The sequence below is a fragment of the Dromiciops gliroides genome, chromosome 1 (assembly GCF_019393635.1).
Source record: "Dromiciops gliroides isolate mDroGli1 chromosome 1, mDroGli1.pri, whole genome shotgun sequence".
Taxonomy (NCBI): domain Eukaryota; kingdom Metazoa; phylum Chordata; class Mammalia; order Microbiotheria; family Microbiotheriidae; genus Dromiciops; species Dromiciops gliroides.
The window spans coordinates 431,121,368-431,135,589 of NC_057861.1; the positions used below are offsets into that span (position 1 = coordinate 431,121,368).

The window sequence follows — 14,222 nt, forward strand, 5'->3', positions numbered from 1 at the left end:
CTCCAGTACAAGCTTCAACAGGGCAGAGATGCTATAGCCTAACTGCTGAAGCCTATTAACTGATTCCCCTTACAAGCTAATTATAGGTTTAAGCAGTTATTTAATCAAGCTGAAGACACAGTAATAATTATAACAGAGGGTTTCTTGAGGGTGGGGGGAGAGACAATTCTTTTTTTTTTTTTTTTTGGTCTAGATCTATGATTTCATCAGGGTGGGGAAATCCTGTTGTAGAAACTTCTACCACCAATGCACATGAGCAACTCCTCTGAAACTTAGATCCTTAGAGAGTTATCAAGGGTACCAAGACATTTAAGTGAATTGCCTATAGTTACCCAGCTAGAATTGTGTCAGGGGCAGAACTGAAATCCAGGTATCCCTAATTCTACCACCCCATATCCATCACACCACATTGTCTTTCATTAATAACATTAACAATAAAAACTCTTTTTTTCTTTTAAGATTTACAGAATGCTTTCCTGATAAGAATCTAGATGACAGGGAATGCAAGTGGTATTATCCCCATTTTCCAGATAAGGATACTCATACATGATAACTGACTTACCCACAGTCACATAGTTGGTGAGTTATTTGGGAAGAACTCTGTCTAGATCTCTTCCACCTCCTTCGTTCTTTCCACTAGAATAGGATTTTCTACCTGGAAGGGATCTTGGAGAACAATGAAATCTAGTCCTCCCATTTTGAAGATGAATGACCTAAATGTTTTTTTCTTGTTTCATCCTAAATCAAGTTGACATTGTAAAAATTAAGATAACTATTATAATCTTCAAGAATTTACAAATATATATTATATCATGGCCACTATAATAAACAATTTTAATCAAAATAGTTCCTGATCACCCATCAAATGCACAACCTTTTTTGTTGTTGTTCATCCTTCATTCTCAAAGAGCACCATGACATCAGGAGGTGATGTCATGACTTGCACTGAATTGGATTTAAGTAAGAGAGGGCTGTGCAAAGTCTCTAATCTCACTCTCTTCTCCAGAGCCATCTGCATCCAGTGGCAAGACATACATCAGAACATCTAGAGATGGCTTTAGATGTTTAAGGCAATTGGGGTTAAGTGACTTGCCCAGGGTCATACAGCTAGTAAGTGTCTGAGGTGAGATTTAAATTCAGGTCCTCCTGATACCAGGGCCAGTGCTTTATCCACTGAGCCACTTAGCTGCCTTTACAACCATACAAAACACATATGATATACACAGAAATGCACAATTCAGTTACCAGGCATTATTAGATACTTTATCCTTCAACAAAATTTCATAAGCCACTAAAAGTACACTAAATTTGGGGGTCATCTAGGTGGCAAAGTAGTTAGAGCACCAGCCTCCAAGTCAGGAGGACCTGAGTTCAAATTTGGCCTCAGACACTTACAAGCTGTGTGAGCCTGGGCAAGTCACTTAACCCCAATTGCTTCTCTCGTGCAAAAAAAGTATATTAAACCTTTCAAATAATTTTACTCTAAATATACATCCATACATATGTTCTTACCATGTCTATTCCTGGAATGAGAGACAGTATGACTGAAAGGATAAAGAACTGATCTCAGAGGTAGAAAGACCTGAGTTCAAGTTCTACTTCTGATACATACAGTCTGTATGAGCCTGGACAGGTCATTTAACCTCTTCATGCTTTAGACAAGTATTTTATTTGTTGTTGTTTTTGTGGGGTAATGGGGGTTAAGTGACTTGCCTAGGGTCACACAGCTAATAAGTGTCAAGTGTTTGAGGCTGGATTTGAACTCAGGTACTCCTGAATCTAGGGCCGGTGCTTTATCCACTGTGCCACCTAGCTGCCCCCACTAGACAAGTCTTTAAGTTGAAGTGAAGATGTTAACCTTCCTCTATATTGGTACAAAGAATTTCTTTACTGGGAAGCTTCCAATACCAGTGAAATCATAGGTTCAGTCCCTATCCCTGTCTCTGGAATAATGTTTGAAAATTTTCCAGTTTCAGACACTTGTTAGTACAACACCCCCTCCTGCTGAGGCCAGTGAGTGATCCCTTGAGGGGCCCTGCTTGCTGTGCACATGGAGGGAGCTGTGCTTCTTGCTAAAGGATCCCAGCAAACCAGCATAGTACATTATGTAAGGTACCCATTTCAGAGAAGGAGTTCAAGAGAAAGTGAAGGTAGGCAAGCATGACTATTTGAATGGTGATCTCCCTGGAGCTGCAGACACATAGGGAAGTTGGCCTCTGACCTGTTCCATCATTCCCAGACCCTGCAAGCCAAAAAACTTCTAAAAGTGGGCAAGACCCTGTGTGAGATTGTCCTCTCCTTGGATTGAACTTGTTCTCTAAGCAAAGAGTTCATTTACTCTTGTGTCCTCATTCATTTTCTCTGACTTGGACAAATTTTCTGATTTATTTTAATGATTATTTAGTTAAAGAGGTATGCTCATTAGTGTTGACGGTCTTTTGTCTAGCCAGCATTTAGTAGAAAGGAACTGAGCTAGAGAAAATAAGCTAAGTGTTATTGATCAGGTAGCTGTAGCTAGGAGGCCTCGTGGATAGAGCATAAGCATGGGCCATGGAATCAGGAGGACCTGAGTTCAAGTCCAGCCTCAGACACTTACGAGCTATGTGACCCTAGGGAAGTCACTTAACCCTACTTAACTCCCCCCCCACCCCCAAAAAAGAGCATGATCAGGAAAAGTACCTTTTCTTCTGAATTGCGGTACCAGTGATGAGGAAATGATGTCATCAGCCTAAGCTCTCAGTCTCCTGAACAAATCAAGAGACAAAGATTGAATATATATATATATATATACATATATATATATGTGTGTGTGTGTATATATATATATATATATATATATATATATATATATATATATATATATATATATATATATTTTAGTGAGACAATTGCGGTTAAGTGTCTTTCCCAGGGTCACACAGCTAGTAAGTGTCAAGTGTCTGAGGCCGGATTTGAACTCGGGTACTCCTGACTCCAGGGCCAGTGCTTTATCCACTGTGCCACCTAGCTGCCCCAAATCAATATTTTTTAATGAAAAAATAGTCTAACTTGCCTGGAGGAAGAGGTTAGATCTCAGCACACCATCCAGAAATATTGACCCAACTTGGTTTTCTTAGTGTGAAATCTTTGTCTGATGACCATTGAATATTACTAAAAGAACTGAGTCTTAACAGTATTGACATTCTTGACATAAATAAAACCAAGACTCTACCAGGGAGATAAATAGGGTGGCCATGGGCAACTCTAGTTTAGAATATGAATCCATTCATAAAGTCATGTGAAGAAGGATAATGAAAGATTATGAACAATACTCTGATAAAATGGTGAAAAGTAGTGAAATGAAAAGCAAAATAAGTTTTCAAAAAACTTGATAGGAGGCCCAATTAAAATGAGATTAGCCCAAGAGCATTAAAAAATGATCTTGGAAGGAAGACAACAAACAGGACAAAAAATGTAAAAGATTTGTCAACACTTCTATGGCAAACTCTTCTCTCCAACAAACTTCTTAAAAGACAATAGTAATATAAATAGAATCTTAACAACTCTCTCTGAACATTGTGAGAAATGAGTTGAAAGAAAACCTTTTTTTTCCCAATGATTTTATTAGCAGAACATTTTGTGACCGTAACTAGCCTTCTGAGGAATAGCATGATGCCATGCCTTACAAGGGGCATGCCCTTCATATACATTCTTCATATTGGCATGACCTTTTTATAATTTATGATTATTTTTATCATTCATCCACAATGTGGAATAACTACAAGGGAAATGAAGTCCTATTTCTTTAAGTATTTTTTGGGGGGGTGGCTAGGTGGCAAGTCACTTAACCCCTATTGCCCCGCAAAAAAATAAAAAAATAAAAGTATTTAAGTATTTACAGTTTAGAGGACAAATATAGGTGGGGGGGGTTTAAATTTTGGTCACCATTCCCCTTCTGTTTTACCTCTTTCTTGAAGGAAAAAGGCTTTTATATTTCTATGTGTATCATATGTTTGTAACATTGTATAATCAAGACATAGAAAAAACCCTAGCCTAAAAACTAAATAGGCCTTCAGCTTTTGTTCCCCCTGATTGGCAGGGAAATATATATGTCAAGAATTTGTAATCCCCATTAATATCGATTTGAATGGATATGGATGGATAGGGATTCTTCTTATAGCTATGAACAAATCTTTATTCTGTTTTCTTTTTCTGCCTTGGTTGTCTCACATAAAGCATCATATGTGAAGGATATAAAATTTCACTCAGAGTGAAGCTGCTCCATTATTATTAGAAGGGCATGATTAATTTCAGTTGCTAATTTCACTGCAAATTCAAATTATCTGTTGACCACAATCAGAAATGGAATGAATGCTTTGTAGCTTGTGTGGAAAAAATATAAACAATCCATGTTTGGCATTTTATGGAGTATGAATATGAAATGTAATAGTCAAAATGAGTTTTTACCAATTGTTTAAATGGAAAACCCATAACCAAGATAATTGTAGATTAGATGGTAGAATATGCGACCTAAGAATTTAAGAGCTGCAAGGAATTTCAAAGGTCATCCAGGGTAAGCCTGTACCTGGAGAGTAATACCCTCTATAAGATCCGTGATAAGTCAATATCCAGACTTGAAGACCTCCAGGGAAAGGGAAGCTACTAACTCCAAGTGACTTTTGGACTGTATAGTCAGGAAGTTTTTCCTTCTTTTTTTTTGGGGGGGGGGGTGCAATGAGGGTTAAGTGACTTGCCCAGGGTCACACAGCTAGTAGGTGTCAAGTGTCAAGTGTCTGAGGCCAGATTTGAACTCAGGTCCTCCCGAATCTAGGGCCAGTGCTTTATCCACTGCGCCACCCATATTTCCATCTATAATATGAGGATAATAGGATATTTCTATTAAAACAAAATCTTTTCTAAAATTTCTTAGTGTTTCTTCATTTTAAACTCAATTAGAAAATTCTGATCTTTTTTTCATATACTAACCCTACACATCCTTGAAGAAAAACATCATGACCCTTGAATGTTCTCTTCCCTAAATGAATTCCTCTGGTTCCTTTAACCATACAATCTATAGTCCTTTCACCATCCTCATCTGGATGCACTTCCTAAAATGTTGCTCTAAGAAATGAATAAATAACATGATGACAACGGCAAGTAGTCCCTCTCTCTGGACACTATGCCTCTCTGAATCCAGACTAAAATCACTTTGCAGGGGTGAAAGGTGAGGGGTGAGGGGGAGGCTACCACTTAACAGTATCCACCCCTTTTGAGTTTGCAATCTACTAAAAACTCAGTGGTGCCTTCACCTCAGAATATAACAGCTGAAGAACAATGCTAACTTTGATCCCTGGGTCTTGTATTTGTTGCTGTTGAGTTGTTTTTCACTTGTGTCCAACTCTTCATGACCCCATTTGGGGTTTTCTTAGCAAAGATGCTGGGGTGATTGGCCATTTCCTTCTTCAGCTCATTTGACAGATGAAGAAACTGAGGCAAACAGGGTGAAGTGACTTGCCCTGGATTGCACAGCTAGTAAGTGTCTGAGGCCAGATTTCAACTCAGGAAGATGAGTCTTTCTGACTCCAGGCCCTGCACTCTATCCACTGTGCCACCTAGCTACCCTGGATTTTGTTTACCCTGGACCAAGTTGGGAATGCATCTTGTTTCCTTTAATAGTTTAGGTGTCTAAATTCAAGGTCACTAACTCTTATTTATTTAACAGCAGGCTGTTAACTCCTTCATGCTGTTCCAGTATATAACTCTTCCCTGCAAAGGAAACTAGAACACTCGGGCATAGATTTGTAAATATAAAGCTTGAAAGTCTAAGTTAAAACAACAATGCCACAAACCTTCTTGCGATGGACTGCAAATAATGGTTCATTTTGCCCCATACTTTTTGCCTTGGAGATAAATCAACAACCTGCTTCTGTGTAGTAGTCCAAAATGCAAGATATGTATCTCCATTTAATTACAATGAATTGTCTTGAAATGACAAATGAAGCAATTTATCAAAGACTGGAAGAAAAGTGGTGGCCAGACAGTTCAAGTTCTTAGCAAGCTGATAAGACTTAAATAATTGTCTTCTTCTCCCTACCCCATATGCGAGGAAAAGAGGGCCACATGATGCATCACTGAGATGAGGGCAAGGAGATGGGAGAACATATGGCTAGAGCTATGTTGCTCTCTATGCACGAAGAGAACCATCGACGGCATGTAGTCTGGCTAACAGAGCAGGGAGGGGGAATCTGCTACAAGGCAATGCCACTAAATCAGATATTCTGGTGGCTCTTGGTTAGCATACCTTTCATCTTATATAGTCTCCTGGATCGCCTTGAAGTAAGCTGGGCAAAACTGTATGACAAGATCAAGTCAGTCATTAACAAAGAAATCAGTGGCCTGTCTCTCCCCACTGTGAGGTCAGCATGTTTCCCTTGCTGCGAGGGTCTGACTGAGAGTCCCTCAGGCTGACTTACTGTCACAAGTGGTCCCACCCTCACCTCAGATACCTACCCTTGGTCTCTTGCCTCAGACAAAATATATTGTACTTTCTCTCCCGGGGCTTCTCCATGTTCGACTAGTTTCCCTAGCCTACATTGGTATCCCAACATACCTGACTATTCATTTATCTCTACACCCAACATAGATTTTAAGTGACTACAGTTATCCCTTTCACATCATGATAGATGTGATAGGCACTAGTTTTTTTTACCATTTTACAAATGAGGAAACTTAGGCAGAACTTAAGCAACTTGCCCAGGGTCACACAGTTAGTGATTGTCTGAGGTAGGATTTGAATTCCCATCTTCCTAATTCTAGGTCCAAGACTGGCTCTTTACTCACATGCCTGGAGTTCCTAAGATGTTGTCCTCTTGCCTAGATGGGCAAAATCTCTACCACTCCATCTTGGGTTTTAATATTAGCTTCATTATTTATTAATTATATGACCTTAGACAATTCCTTGAAGTTTCCTGAGCATCTGTTTTCTCATCTATAATATGAGGATAATAGGATATAAATCTTTTCTTCTTTATAGGGATGTCTTGAGGATCAAATGAAATAATATATGTGAAGACATTTCAAAATAATAAAACTCTATATGCAAGAAAGATATTATTAATTAATTAATAATTATGCTTCCTTGAAATCGCCAATTGCTAATAGGAGGACCAGGCACATCAGCTGACTCAAAAATTATAATTTTATTTTTAAATAAAAACTTCCATCCTCTTATCTCTATTTTCATTGTATGGATTTAAAAAATGCACTTTGTCAACTGACGAAGCTTGATCCTTTGATGTTTTCTTTTTTTTTTTTTGTGGGTGATGTATTCTTAAATTCTAGAACTTTTAATGTTGAATTTCCCAGAATCCCTAAGCTCATTTAACAGTATCCAAGCTTAAGTTTCATTCCCTTAAAAATAATTTGGATATAAAGCCTTGTTATCACTTATACTTCCTTTCTTGTTTACAACAATCCACCCAGGAGAAGTGTAAAAAGGCAAAAGGATGTGGTAAGACAAAAGGAAGAAACTACCACTCAGATAACATTAGAGATTTGTTATTTTCTAATGAAAAATCATGACTACATTAGTTTAGGTGATCCCTGTTTTATTTAATGCTTGGCTAAATACCCTCAACATGCGTTAAATCTTCATGAAGCATTTTAGTAAACTCTTTGCTAAGAAATACTCTCTGGACACATCTTTTTGAAAAATATTTTTGCTAATGCTAATTATTAATCTATTGAAGAATATATTCTGGGTTTTCATTTGTTTTGTTTTTGTTTTGCTTTGGATTTTCATCTTCCAGAAAACTTTGCTTTCGAGAGACTCATTAAGTTTTCTCATAATAATATCTACATGGTTACTGCTTATGGCTCAATAGCTTTTCGACAGCTGCCCTTGAGGGCCTATCATAAATGCTATGGAGGGGGCAGCTAGATGGCGCAGTGGTTAAAGCGCTGGCCCTGGATTCAGGAGGACCTGAGTTCAAATCCAGCCTCAGACACTTAACACTTACTAGCTGTGTGACCCTGGGCAAGTCACTTAACCCCCATTGCCCCACAAAAAAACCCAAAAAACAAAAAAACAAATAAATGCTATGGAGCTGGAATCATTAAGAAAGTGCATGAAGTAGCTGGTCTCAGCTTTATTTGAGAAGATTTCTTGTCAGTTTCAACAGGCATTTCTCCTCTGGCCTTTTTCCTCATCATGGCACAGGCTCTCTCTTCCAACTTCCTCAGACTGGAGGACTTGGTGGTCCTTGAAAATATGTCTACTTAACCTGGCTATGCCCACCTGATCCTCCGGGGACACACTGTTTAGTCCTAAAGCCAAGGAACACAACCAGAGGATTTCTCTGCTGGCCTCACCTACATCACCAAAAGTGTAAGCACTCTCCTTTATTCCCCCAGGACTTTGAACGCTATCCATACTTCTCTATAAAGAGCATCTGTGACAACAACGAACAACAACAACAACCATTTAATAAACCAGTATTCATATTCTCTTTTAATCATTAAAATAAAAGCTGTTAAAAGGATGGTTTAATTTTTAATGAGAATTTGGCCCATATGGTAGACTGAACACTGAAGTTTTCTGCTCAGGTACAGAGCACAGAAATAAATGCTGCTTACTAATGTGCTTCAAAGTGTGGTCCTTCAGGAATTGCTTCTGTGAGTGGGGCAGGGGGGAAGAAAGGAGAAAGAGATGGGGAGGGAAGGGACTCTTTGACTCTTTCTTTCTCTGCAACAGAAGACTGATTATTTAAGCATTCTTGGTAAAAATGCCCAGAACGATGTCAACCAGTTGGACAGCCCCATCTTAATAGTAACAATGAGAGCTTAGCTCTTGTGAGCCCACACCCTCTATTTTACAGAAGGGTCCCAAACCAGCCATCCCTAATTCTCTAGGCAGCCACTGTGCCTTAACTGCCACCTGACCACATCCCTGTGGGCCCCTTCTCCCACTAGTGAAGTCTTTCCAAAATTTCCATTTTGACAAAGGGCTCCAGATAAGCCTACTCTCATTCTCTGAACTATGCAACCATGCCCCACTAAAGTACCTCCTTCTCCCTTGCTCCCTTCTTGCCTTCCCCTCCTCCAGCTTCTTCATTAGAATACAAACTTTAGGGGCAGCTAGGTGGCGCAGTGGATAAAGCACTGGCCCTGGATTCAGGAGGACCTGAGTTCAAATTCGGCCTCAGACGCTTGACACTAGCTGTGTGACTCTGGGCAAGTCACTTAACCCTCATTGCCCTGCAAAAAAAAAAAAAAAGAGAGAGAGAGAAAGAGAAAGAAAGAAAGAAAGAAAAAAAAAGAATACAAACTTTAGGACAGGGATGTCTTTCTTTTCTGTCTTTTTTGTAGCCCTAGGCACTCTTCCTGAGTTCAAATCCAGCTTCAGATGTTATCAGTCATTCAATCATTTGTCATGTCTGGCTTTTGTGAGCCCATTTGGGGTTTTCTTGGCAAAGATACCAAGGTGGTTTGCCATTTCCTTCTCTAGCTCATTTTACAGATAAGGAAACTAAGGCAAACAGAGTTAAGTGACTTGCCCAGAATCACACAGCTGATAACATCTGAATGACAAAGAAATCCACTGAAGTTCTCTTATTACAAAGCATATTGTGAGGTGCTACATATGATTCAAAGGAAAACAAATTTAGTCCTCAAGCCTTTCAGGAGTTTGCTGAGTAGAATTTTAGAGGAACATTTTATCTCTCAAATTTGGAAGAAATAAGAAAGAACCTTTTAAATAGTGCAGTTGGGAAACCAGATTTAGATCTAGGTCTAGGCTGCACTCTAGAAATTCAATGAATATGGATCCCAATCAACTTATCCGCAAAAGCAGGACTTCTGACCAAATCAAAAATTTACAATGCTGGCTGGGTAGCTGGGTGGGCAGCAAGAGGACACAGTGGATAGAGTGCTGAGCCTGGAGTCAGGAAGAACTGTGTTCAAATCTAGCCTTAGATACTTGCAAACTGTGTGACCCTGGGCATGTCACTTAACCTCTGTTCGCCTCAGTTCCTCAGCTATAAAATGGGTGTCAAAGGGTTGTTGTGAGGGTGAAATGAGGCCATTTCTGAAAAGCGCTTAGCACAGTTCCTGGCACATAACGGACACACAGTAAGTGCTTGTTCCCTTCTCTCCTTAACATAGAGTCAATCAGTACAGAATTAGATGGCTCCAGGCTGGGATCATAAAGAGAAAATGGCATTCAGGTACCTGCAATGGGTACCTTTGATAGAATACTAGCAAGGATAATTCTATACAAGAAAGGAATTCTGAATGATAACTATGACAAGAATTCTCAAGCCCTGACTCGAGTCCCTGTGTCACGATGTTCTAAGAAAGAACTGAAAAGAAATCTATCCTCACTTTTAAAATGCAGTCTTATACACATTCCACAAATGGATCATGAGAACATAGATGTAGAGGCCTTGCAGGCCACCTAGACCTATCCCTTTAATTATCTATTTATCTATCGATTTATTGATTTATTTATTGACTTGTTCATTTATTTATTCATTCATTTACTCTATTTATTTATTTATTCATTCATTCGTTTGTTTATTTAGTGGGGCAATGAGGGTTAAGTGACTTGCCCAGGGTCACACAGCTAGTAAGTGTCAAGTGTCTGAGGCCAGATTTCAACTCAGGTCCTCCTGAATCCAGCATCGGTGCTTTATCCACTTCGCCACCTACCTGCCCCCCCCCATCCCTTTATTTTTACAGTTGAGGAAACTGAGGCCTAGAAAGGTGAAATGAATCTTCCAAAGTCACACAGGTAGCAAGTAGCAGAGTCAGGATGTGAACTGGTTCCTCTGGGTCCAAATATGGCCTTGTTTCCACTGTACCACATCATCAGCCCATTTCAAATTAAATGTCATAGTTTAAAATATCTTGCCCTTCTGTAATCTCATAAAAAGTCTCAAAGATGTTTATAGCTAATTGAAACATCAGCAAAATCTAAACATTGGATTGGATCCCATGATATTTATATAAGTCACAAGTGCTCTCCGGTATTTTAGACAGAAATAGGCCTAATCGTTTTATGGAGGATATGAGTATTCAATCAATCATTTAACTAACAGGCACTTATTAAGTGCTTACCACGTACCAGTTTTTGTCCTGGCCTGAGAACACAAAGGCAAAAAGGAAAATTCCCTGTCCTCAAGAAGCTTACGTTCTATCAGAGGAGAAATTGTGTATTTATATGAATATATATAAAATAATTTTTCCAGTGGTAATATATAACTATAAGTGGCTAGGTTGTATAGTGGATAGAGTGCTTGTCTTGAAGTCAAGAAGACTCATCTTCCTGAGTTCAAATCCAACCTCAGACACTAGCTGCATGACCCTGGGGAAGTCTGAACCCTGTTTGCCTCAATCCCTCATCTGTAAAACAAGCTATAGAAGGAAATAGCAAGGCACTGCAGTATCTTTGCCAGAAAATCCTAAAGGGGTCACAGTCAAACACAACTGAAATGAGCAAACAACACAATGTATGTCTGTGAGAGTAAGAGTACAAGGAAAGCTTAGAGGTACATAATCAATGCTTTCAAACTGTGATGCTGGAGAAGACTTTTGAGAGTCCCTTGGACAGCAAGGCGATCAAAAGCTTAAATACTTTGGCCACATAATGAGAAGATAGGACTCACTATAAAAGACTGTGATACTTGGAAAGATTGAAAGTGGGGCAGCTAGGTGGCACAGTGGATAGAGCACTGGCCCTGGAGTCAGGAGTACCTGAGTTCAAATCCAGCCTCAGACACTTAACACTTACTAGCTGTGTGACCCTGGGCAAGTCACTTAACCTCAACTGCCTCACCAAAAAAAAATAAAATAAAATAAAAGATTGAAGGCAAAAGAAGAACAGAATAGCAGAGGATGAGAAGGACAGAGAGTATCAGGGAAGCAATAAACATGAGCTTGGAAAGATGTCAAGACATAATAGAGGACAGAAAGGCTTGGCATGCAATGGTCCATGGGGTCATTAAGAGTCAGACGTGGCTGAACTAAATAACATACAAAATAAATATAATATAAATTTTTGTTGTGGAGGAGATGGGCACCTACATCTGGGTGGGGGAACCAGAAAAGGCCCCGTGAAGAAAGTGGTGCTTGAGATGAATTTTGAGAGAAACTAGGGTTCCCAAGTGGCAGAAATGAGGAGGGAGACTGAGACATGAGGAACAACCAGTGCTAAGCCAGGGGATGGAGTTTAATGTGGGAAGAACAGCAAGAAGTCCAGTTTGACTGGGCTGTAAAGCATATAAAGGATAGTGATGTACAATAGGGCTGGAAACGTAGTTTGGAGTTATAGTGTGAAGGGCTTGAAATGTCAAGCAACCTAGTTTGCATTTGGTCCTAAAGGTAATAATAAGCTGATGAGGTTTATCATGTAAGACAGTTAAGACAGTGACATGGTTAGAACTGTGCTATAAGACAATTATTTTGGCAGCTGTGTTAAAGGACTGATTGTAGAAGGGGAGAGGCTTGAAGCCCAGAAACTCATTAGGAGATTATTATAATAGTCTAGGAGAGAAGGAGCCTGCTATGTGAAACATTGACTTAACGACAAGACTTAATGATTGGGGGCAGCTAAGCGGTGCAGTGGATAAAGCATTGGCCCTGGATTCAGGAGAACCTGAGTTCAAATCCAGCCTCAGATACTTGACACTTACTAGCTGTATGACCCTGGGCAAGTTACTTAACCCTCATTGCCCTGCCCCCCCCCAAAAGAATTAATGATTGATTAGCTATGTTGGGTAAGGGTCAGTGAGGAGTCAAGGATGACATGGAATTTATAAACCCGGGTAACCAGAAGCATGGTACCCTCGTAAGGAATAAGGCAGTTTGGAAGAGGGATGGGTTTGTAGGCAAAGATGAGCTGTGCTTTGAATATGGTGAACTTGAGATGCCGATGAGGCATTAAGTTCAAAAGGCCCAGTAAGCACATATTTTCTTTCTTTCTTTCTTTCTTTCTTTCTTTCTTTCTTTCTTTCTTTCTTTCTTTCTTTCTTTCTTTCTTTCTTTCTTTCTTTCTTTCTTTCTTTCTTTCTTTCTTCCTTCCTTCCTTCCTTCCTTCCTTCCTTCCTTCCTTCCTTCCTTCCTTTCTGTGGGGCAATCAGGGTTAAGTGACTTGCCCAGGGTCACACAGCTAGTAAGTGTCAAGTGTCTGAGGCTAGATTTGAACTCAGGTCCTCCTGAATCCAGGGCTGGTACTTTATCCACTGTGCCACCTAGCTGCCCCTGTAAGCACGTATTTTCAAACCATAGTTAAATATATTTTTTTTAAATCTCAGAATAATTACTTAACTAGGGCAGGGTATCTGAGGCTTTGCTCCAGAGTTCCAAAATTAAGAGATTGCAGGAAACATTTATAATCTCAGCAGTATATACACAACTGACTGTAGCTCATAGAGAATGAGAGAATGTTAAAATTGAAACTTTCTTCCCCAATCCCTGCCCCATTACAGACTGCAGAAAAGCATGTTTACACCCCAGTCCATCCCCATCGTCTGCACCCCACGCCACCCCACCCCTGCATTCTTCCCAGTAGTGTCCTTGTGGTGTCCTGCCCTTTGCCCCCCCCTTTCATATGGTGAAAAAACTGCTAGTTACAGTTCCATGGCCAAGCTTGTGTTCTAATTTAAAAAGCCATAATCCATTATTATCATTAGCTGAGAGAGGATTTAAAACATGTGTGTTTTAAAACATTGGCATATGTTAAAAGTCCAAAAATGTCCATTTCAAAAACATAGCTTTGGGGCAGCTAGGTGGTGCAGTGGATAGAGCACCAGCCCTGGAGTCAGGAGTACCTGAGTTCAAATCTAGCCTCAGACACTTGACACTTACTAGCTGTGTGACCCTGGGCAAGTCACTTAACCCCAATTGCCTCACTAAAAAAACCTAAAAAACCCAAAAAAACAACCCGACAGCTTCAAATCCTAATCTGATGTCTCATTAGGGTACGGAAGGTCTAAGAGCTATACCAGAACCAGCAAGTTCTCACTGGATACTCAGAGTAGGCGTAAGTCAACCCTCTCCAGATGGGTGTGAATTCATTGTTTGAGCTCAGGGTAGAGATGGTCATCCTCAGGTTGGCAACAGCATGTTAAGATTGTTCATCGCAGGAGCTCACGAAGAGCACTGATGGATGTATATAAAAGGGGGCGTGATAATGATAAGGAGCGTTTCATGTGTATTATCTCCTATGGCCCTTAAAGCAACTTTGT

General features: G+C 39.8%; 1 protein-coding gene across 6 annotated transcripts in view; it reads right to left on the minus strand.

Annotated features, from left to right (window-relative positions):
* Window positions 1-14,222, minus strand: part of PDE8B (phosphodiesterase 8B) — a 343,581-nt gene that overhangs the window by 251,651 nt on the left and 77,708 nt on the right. The window lies entirely within an intron of this gene.